The sequence below is a fragment of the Humulus lupulus genome, chromosome 6 (assembly GCF_963169125.1).
Source record: "Humulus lupulus chromosome 6, drHumLupu1.1, whole genome shotgun sequence".
Taxonomy (NCBI): domain Eukaryota; kingdom Viridiplantae; phylum Streptophyta; class Magnoliopsida; order Rosales; family Cannabaceae; genus Humulus; species Humulus lupulus.
Window position 1 is genome coordinate 85,554,027 of NC_084798.1, and position 8,606 is coordinate 85,562,632.

The window sequence follows — 8,606 nt, forward strand, 5'->3', positions numbered from 1 at the left end:
CCTGGCATTGGGCTTGCTGGAGGCTTGGGTGTGATTGCAAAAATACCACTTTTATTTCTTCTTTTCCTCACTTTTCAAAGCCCAAAAATACCATAAATTCCCTACAAAATAAATATAAAATAAATCATAATAAAATATTTTCAACTATAAAATAAATAAATTTAATTCTTTGAAATATTAATTATCACTTAATTTATATTTAACATTTAAGTTCAATAAAACAACATTTTTTTTACCTCAAACTAAACAACAATAATTCAAATAATTAACTACAACATTTTACAACAAAATAACTATAAAAATACACAAAAATCTATAAAATTAAAATAAACCTAATAAATTCAAAATTACTTAAAAACTTAATAAATCAATTAAAAACTCAAGATCTAAGCAACAATTAGCACATAAAAAGTGGTAAAATAACTCTATTTTGTAGAGTTATCAAAAGATAGATTCATCAGTTGGCCAGGAAGATCAGGGCCAGAATAACAGACAAGGTCAAGAGAATGACTAGAATCAGATTCCACAGCCAGCTCTTGATAACTGATAGCAGTTGTTTGTTGATTTGCAAGCAAGATTTATGAGGCAGGAAGAAGAAATCTGCCTCCTGAGACAACAACAAGTTCTTGCAGGGAACGTTTTACCTGAGGCACCACCTGCAGCAATGCTAGTAGTTGAGTAGCTGCCAGAGGCTGGAAGAAAATGGGAAACTCTTTATGAAAGGTTCAGGAAATAGCAACCTCCAGTTTTTTAGGGTAGTGCAGATCCAGCTAAGGCATAGCAGTGGATGAGCATGATTACCACCATCCTTGACTTTATGAGGGTGTTTGGTAATGAGAGGGTGGCCTGTGCCACATACATGTTGCAGGAGGATGCCCAAATTTGGTGGGAAGTGCTATCCCAGACCAGAAACATCAATGCCCTAAGTTGGAAAGAGTTTCAGACTCTGTTTAATGAAAATTATTACAATGATGCAATTAGGGATGCAAAGGTTGAAGAGTTTCTCAGATTACTTGAGGGGAGTCTGTCAGTGACTAAATATGCTCTAAAGTTTGACAAATTGGCAAAGTTTTCCATGGAGATGGTGCCCACTGATGGGACCAGGAGGGAGAGGTTTCTCCAAGAGTTATAGCTTAGATTAGCCCGGGATGTTTGTATCACCACCGTGGCTGGAGTTATTACTTATGTACAGGTGGTGGAGAAGGCGCTCACAGCTGAGAGCGCAGAGAACAACATCTGGCGGGACAATGCAGCCAAAAGAGAGTTGAGGAGGATAGGTCCCCCATTTGTGGGTTCAGGTAAGGGCGGAGGCCCTAATGATCAGAAGAGGAAGCACTACAAGAAAAAATACTTTCAATAAGACCGAAAAAGTATTATCAAATATATACCATAACACTTTTTGATGTGTTAAGGAAAGCGGTGTTATTGTAGGTCGGAGCACTTTGCATAACACTTTTCCGTAGTTATAGACATGTGTTATGGTATAGCCTACAATAACACTTTTGTTGTGTTATTTTAATAGTTAGATAAGTCTTTCATTATGTTATATATAAATAGATTATCTAACACTTTTTTGTACTTATAAAGTAGTGTTATAATACACTTTATAACAACACACTTTCTGCATTATAAAAAATAGTTTGCATAACATAATTTTATGCTTATAAACCAGTGTTATTGTAAAAGATACAATAACACATTTTTTGTATTATTCTAATATTTGGATAAGCTTGAATTATTATTATATAAACCTGTACATTATAATTATTTTTTATTGCTTTAATTCAAGCCCGCTTCATTTAATATACTTAAGAGACCCTTAACATTGTGCAAATATATTTTTTAGTACCAATTATATGGTTCATAACACATATAACAAAATAATTGTGTCAAAATACATTCAAGATTGTCTAAAAAACAATCCAAAAGTCTTAAGATATTCAACACTGCCTATTAACATAAACCAAACATTGTCACAATAGTAAAAAAAAATGGTCTTAAACAGTTGCATATTCAAAAGTAAAGGTAGGAATTCATGATCTTCCAAATGTCAGCACACTGAAGCCTTCCAAATCAGTTTTTCTTTTGCACTTCACTTGTTGAATCTAGTAAATAAAACATAAAAGAAAAACTAATGAGGTCATGAAATATCATATCATTCATCTAAAATAGTCAATAATATCATGACACATAACCAAATTTACAATAATTGAGTTTGAATAATAAACAAGTTATTATATTACACACAACAGATTTAATCTAAATCAAATTTAAACTCTAAAAAAATCAAATTTAATCTAAAACATCATCCCATGCCCCACAACAAAGAAATGACAAAATAGTCGTACCTACTTCTACGCTAAAAATATTCATATCTAGAACTTATATACCCATAAAAACCCCATAAATCAATCGTCCCTGACATAAAAAAAAAACATATAGATAAATATACATATCCAATCAAAATGACTAAGACACACAGAAATCTCAGATTTATACACAAAAAGAAGTAAGCCTTAGATAGAACACAACAGTAAAACTCAAATCTCAAACCCATATATATCAATATCGACTCATGCTGACCCATATCATAAAGTAGATTCTTGCTGAACAATGTGTAATTTAACTAAAATCAACTAACATTTATGATTAGAAATTATACCCAATGGTGATGTTTGGAGCTCGAAATAAGTTTCCATAGCCCTTGGAAAGACACTATATTTTTTAGGAGCGTAAGACTTATCAAAGGTTGGCTTAGAAACAATCAATCCATAACAAACTAGCATTGCGAGTCCTAAAAAAGTTTTTACGACTCACGGGGCATGAGTCCTCTATTTGAGAGCCTTAAAAACTGAGGTAGGGGATTGTTAAATGTAGGTAATTTTAATAGGAACTAAATTCATTTGAACATTGGTGTAGCGCCTTAAGGTACTGAGTAGTTAACGAGGATTTGTCTTCAAGTCCCTTCTCACCAACGACCTCTAGTGTTGAGATTGGACTGTTTAATGTTTATTACTTTGTTTTAGTGTTAGTTCTATGTAATTTCATTGATAGCATTTGCACACTTACCCTAGAACATCTTATATGGTGGGTTGTAAATAAACTCTCAATTACAATTGATTATGTATATTATAACAACTGTTGTTCAGTTGCATGGTGTGAGAAGATAAGAAATTTAGTTTCTGTATTTGTTTTTCCCTCACAAAGTTTAAATAGTTATACAGTTGCCTTTTTCAAGCTTTAATGGTGTGTGTTAGCATAATTTTAAAGGCTACTAAAGAAAATTTCTGTGCAGATAGGTTTTGGCTTTGCGGGTATGTTTCTATAAATCACTTATAAAAATAAAATAAAACTAAACAACACACACAACAGAAAAAAAAACAAACAGGAAAGAAAAAATTACTTTGCGCTGAATTGTAGTAATGTGCCAATGGTTGCAAGTGATTAGAAGTTGAGGGTCAGTTATTTTTTAAATTCAACATCTGGGTGGAAGTTGAATGATATAGATTAATCCTTTTCACAAGGAATTATACTTGAATAATGTAAAGCTTGTTAAAAAAAAGTTCTTTATCTTATACTTCGATGTTAACAGAAGTTGTTCAGTTTGATGTAAAATAGAAATAGTCATAGATGATAATGCAAGAGAAAATGTACTTTCACTTTTAATTTTCTTTTCCAATTAGTTTTCTCTCCTAACCATATTGAGCATTTTCTTTCATTAATTGTTTGTCTTGCAAAACTTCTGGTGGAAATAAAGGTTGAACACGTGATATGTATTCTTTTCTGTAGAGGTTAAATGTTAGGTTAGGCAATATGATCTTGTAGAGAACAAATAGCCAGCTTTGTGACATAAACCTTACCACTAGGTAGGACAATCTAAACTTAGACATTTAGCTAAGAGTCACCTTTGCAATCCCACCTTGGATTCAATAAAAAGCAAATATGTATGTTTTTATTTTCTTCTATGTAACCTCTAAATCTATGAGAAATTATATAAACAAATTACAAATAAAAGAAGATGAAATTTAAATGGAGGGGGTTACAAAAAACCAAAAAGAATGGGGTTCACCTCCCTTCTTGAAAATATGATGGGTGCCTAATAATGCCAACAAGTTTTGTTGGAGTTATTAGAAGTCCACCTGGGCATCACTCATTAATCAATGCTCTGGCTGACCACTCTGAGAAAGAAATGACCGCAGACAGAAAGGGTTCTAACTTGAAGATAACAATAGTTCAAAAGAATAAAATCTTTAAAAGTATTTATAACAGAAGCATAATGCCATTGTGTTTTTGGCATTATAGTTTGTTATTTGGAATTAGTAGTTGAAATTCTCTTGTAGTCTGTGACAGGTTCTCAGTTGGGATTAGAAAGAAATGGATGATTAAATGTTAGTAAATTGTCAGAAATATGGTGGGGAAAGTTAGTTATGGAGTTGTAATAAATAGTGAGGGAGGGTGTGGATTGTTTGTTAAATTTGGGAGGCTTAAGGGATCCTCGAATTTCCCTTACTATCTTTCATTACCTATATTTTCTTGGAATGAACATCAAGGGAGAAGGCTCAATAGCCATTTTCATATTTTGTCTCTTATTCAACTGTGAGCAAAGCAAATAGATTTTTTGTGGTTTAAGAGGCAATACAGTAGTGAATATCATTTTCATGAAATCTATCTGTTGTGACTAAGATTTGACAACAATACTTATAGAACAAAGAAAACTTAGCTAGATGAATGAAATGAAATTATCACAGAAAACCAAAACATCATAAAAATCTCTAAAACTATAGTTGTATTGGATTGTGAAGAAGCTGCCCTTTTTCATTTAGACACAACATGTTTAAACAATACATTACATTTTTTTGCGTCAATTCCAGTGTTTGAAACAGAAAAGTTGATGTGCATTACTTTCTTTTTTGTATTAGCAGGCGACTAATTTGGTCTGAAGATAAATGGGCAAAGAGAAGAACAGTTGGGTTTTAACTACATTGCTCAATGGTTTTAACTAGGATTGTTAAATTATTATTATTTGTAAACATTGAAGTTGATTTTGGTTTACTATAAAGGAAGATTATTTTCCTTAAATCAATTACCTACTAATATAAATTGGCTAACATTTTACATATAGTATAACTTGCTTAGATATATTAGTGATTTTATATAATCTGAAGGATTTTACTTTTTGAGGCCACTACAAATAAACTGTTTTAATATAGCAATCTTAAAAGAAAAAAGAGCGCATAAATTGATTCAAATGTCAATCCTAATTTAGTCCTAATATATGATATCAATCTCCCCTTTAAAAATATACCATAGTGTAGATTTTCATTGCCTTTTCCCTTCACAAATTGCATTCAAATCAAATAGTTTTGATAAATTAAGCATCTTTTAAGAGACCCTTTTAATCATAATTCACCTCTTAATCTCTAATTTCGTTAAAACTTTAATGTCGACTTATTATTTATTATGATGTTATGGTTCAAGTGGGAATGAGTTTAAGTGATAAGACATTAGTACTACTTAATTACTTGATTAATTAAGAAAGAAACATCACTAATTTGAATCCTTTCTTGGATGTATAGTGGGTTTCAACTAAATATAATTTTTGTAGCCTATTCTAGTAATTAAAAATTTATCTCAGATCTAAGTATGTATTTAAAATTCTATAATCAACTTAATTATTAATTAGACCGTTAAATGTTAAATATCGGGATCACAAATTTATCATTGTGGCAGTCATCTTTTTCATATTTCCACACAAAACTAAGTACAAAAATATTTATAGAAAATCAGACAGCATATCCCCTAATTTACTAGCCTAGCCATCTGTCACAATCAACACCAACATGTCAATCAAATCAAACAGCACAGGTTTTCATCCATATATCACCGCAGCACACAAAATTCTCATAACCTACTTCACTAAGACATGAAAGTTCTCAATCTTCTGTTATCACCGCAGCACACAGAATTCCCATAACCTACTTCACTACGGATGAATATCTAAGATATTCAAACTCCACTAAAGTAATACAGTTATCATTCAAATTTGTAAAATATTGAAATTTTTTAAAACTAAATCAAATACGACACACCTCTTGCAATTAGCTACCAATCCAATGCTTTAAGACCAATCAAAATCCCCAAATGTGTGCCGTCGAGCGCCATTCACCTAGCCGCCGCCATTCAAAGCAAACCATCCCTAAATGGTGTGATTGAATAAATCCCCAAATGTGTAGTGCTGATGGGTTTTCTCTTGTGTTTTAACCGTATAATTTCGGGAAAAAAATGATAGTTTTTTAAGTGTTTTACTTAACAATTTTAAGGACTTTCTTTGGGAGTCCTTAATACTCATTAAGTCCTAAATAATGTCTTAAATACCAATAATACTCTCAATGATTGTCCTAAAAACTCCATAAATATTTTTAAGGACTTGCATTTAGGTGCATGTCCTAAAAAAGTGTCTCGTAAATTGTATTTTGTGTAAGTGCTATTATGCTAGGTACATCTAAGTTCTAGAAAAAAAAAACCAACAACTTTATCTGAGCAGTAAGAATAGAGAAACTCCATGCCAACGAAAAAGTTTTTTTTCTTAAATCTATTATACTCCTTACCATATACATATGTCGGAATCTACCACCCAATGTTGAAGTGAAATAATAATATTTAAAGTTATAAATCAAGTATTTACATAAAAAAAATAGAGGGAAAAGACCCCAAATTTAGGAAATCCAAAAATAGAAATCACCAAATCCAGAGTAGGGAGACAATTGTAGAGAAGGCCATTAAACAAAATAAAACATGAAAAGATGATATAGATGACAATTGTGAGCTGCTATTTCAAATAAATAGCTTATGCAAGCAATAATGACAACCTACACTAACCTATACAAAATCCAAATTTCTATTGAAATCCAAGACTTGTCAAAACTGATTAAGCTATTGAAATCCTAAAAGAATCAGACATGACAAATAATGACAATACATAGATACTTGAAGGTAGAAAGTTCAACAACTTTAGAAGACAAATATATATAGTGAGCCAAACATGGAATGAGTCACAGATAAAGAAACAGAGGCATATATAAAAGATTGGTATCACCACAATATATATATATAATTTTACCTTCTCCTTTTGTGTGAATGCATTATCGTGCATCTCTCTTGGGGACTCATCCTTCAAAATCTACAATGTGACAATTAAATTTCAATTGTCAGCCACAAAAGGCATAAATTTAAATTATTAGTCATTCAACATGTTACTTCATAAAGAGTCATTGTGCACATAACTAAAGCCTTTTGCCAGGTGCAAGTCTTTCTCAATCATTTATTTCAAAAAATATGACAGCCAGTTCTATATTTTCAACCTTCATATTTTTTTGTCTCTTGTTAGTTCAGTGGCAAAGATACAATACAGCAAAAACAGATACAATACAGCAAAAATAATGTAATTAAAGATACAATATATTTTCACCCTTCTTAATTTTGGCCTCTTCATATTTATTTTTTATTATATTATTGTAGTGACAAAATTCTATATGGTATGGTATCTAATTATAAACAAGTATTTCCCTTTTACAAATAAAGATAAACAAGTAGTTCCAAGTATTGGGAACATCCCTCATCTCATTTTATTTGCTACTATATATTTACATAATAGAAATAAATGATAGAAATATGTTGCAATCACATAAAAACATATATATATATATGTTATATGCTATATTTTCCAAAATGGCTAATTGTAGAGCTACAAATAAAATGAAGAATGTCAAAATGAAAGAATAATGATTTTAGCTCAGATTTTTCCTCAAACAGATGGTATGTTAAAAAAAGTTGAGTACACTTAAATGAATTAATCCATGCTATAATACACACCTAGAAAGCACTAGCCGTGTCCACTCAATAATTTAGCAAGCAAACAAAGATCTAAAGACAATATACAAATATAAGTTCATAAATATAGCTCTGCCATCATTTGATTAAATAATACCACTTTATTAATTTATTTTGTTCAAATATCACTCATAATGTAGAGCAATAAATGGAAACAGTAAAATACCTGCAATGAAAAGGAACAAGTTTCACACTCACAAAATGCATTATGTATCCATCCATGACACTCGAGTCATCTTCCAAGCATTTGAGGTAAAATGGCTTTTTATTGCAATGCAATATATCATATTTTTTTAACTTGAGTCATCCCACCTGTAAGATACATGTGGGCTACATTACAATTTAATATGGAAAAAAGAAAAGAAAAGAATAAGCTGTGCATGGGGGAAACCTATATCAACAAAATAAGTGGCCCATCTTGGCCCATAGGAGAGTTTGACATACAACTTAGGGCCAACTTTAACCTGGAGCAGCCAAAAATAATAATTATTTAGTACTGGAAATGTGAGAACTGAAATTTACTTTACCCACGTTTTAAAAGAAAAAGAAAAAAAATAAAAAATAAGGCGTACAACTTATTGAGTACAAATTTTACATGTTAAACCATATATATCGCCGTTAGCTTTTGAGAAATTATTACTGTCAAACTAGATGTCTTAAATTAGATATTTATCATCTAAATTTATTGTCCTAATTTATTTTCTTCACTTTTCTCG

The 8,606-nt window shown here is 31.0% G+C and overlaps 1 long non-coding RNA gene across 1 annotated transcript; it reads right to left on the minus strand.

The window, feature by feature from the left end:
• Positions 1 to 1,825: 1,825 nt before the first annotated feature.
• LOC133784097 (uncharacterized) lies at positions 1,826 to 8,195 on the minus strand. Its single transcript, XR_009871130.1, has 3 exons — positions 8,057 to 8,195; positions 7,121 to 7,180; positions 1,826 to 2,105 (listed from the first exon to the last, which is right to left on the minus strand). It is a non-coding gene; the product is annotated as an uncharacterized LOC133784097 (long non-coding RNA).
• Between the last annotated feature and the right edge of the window lie 411 nt (positions 8,196 to 8,606).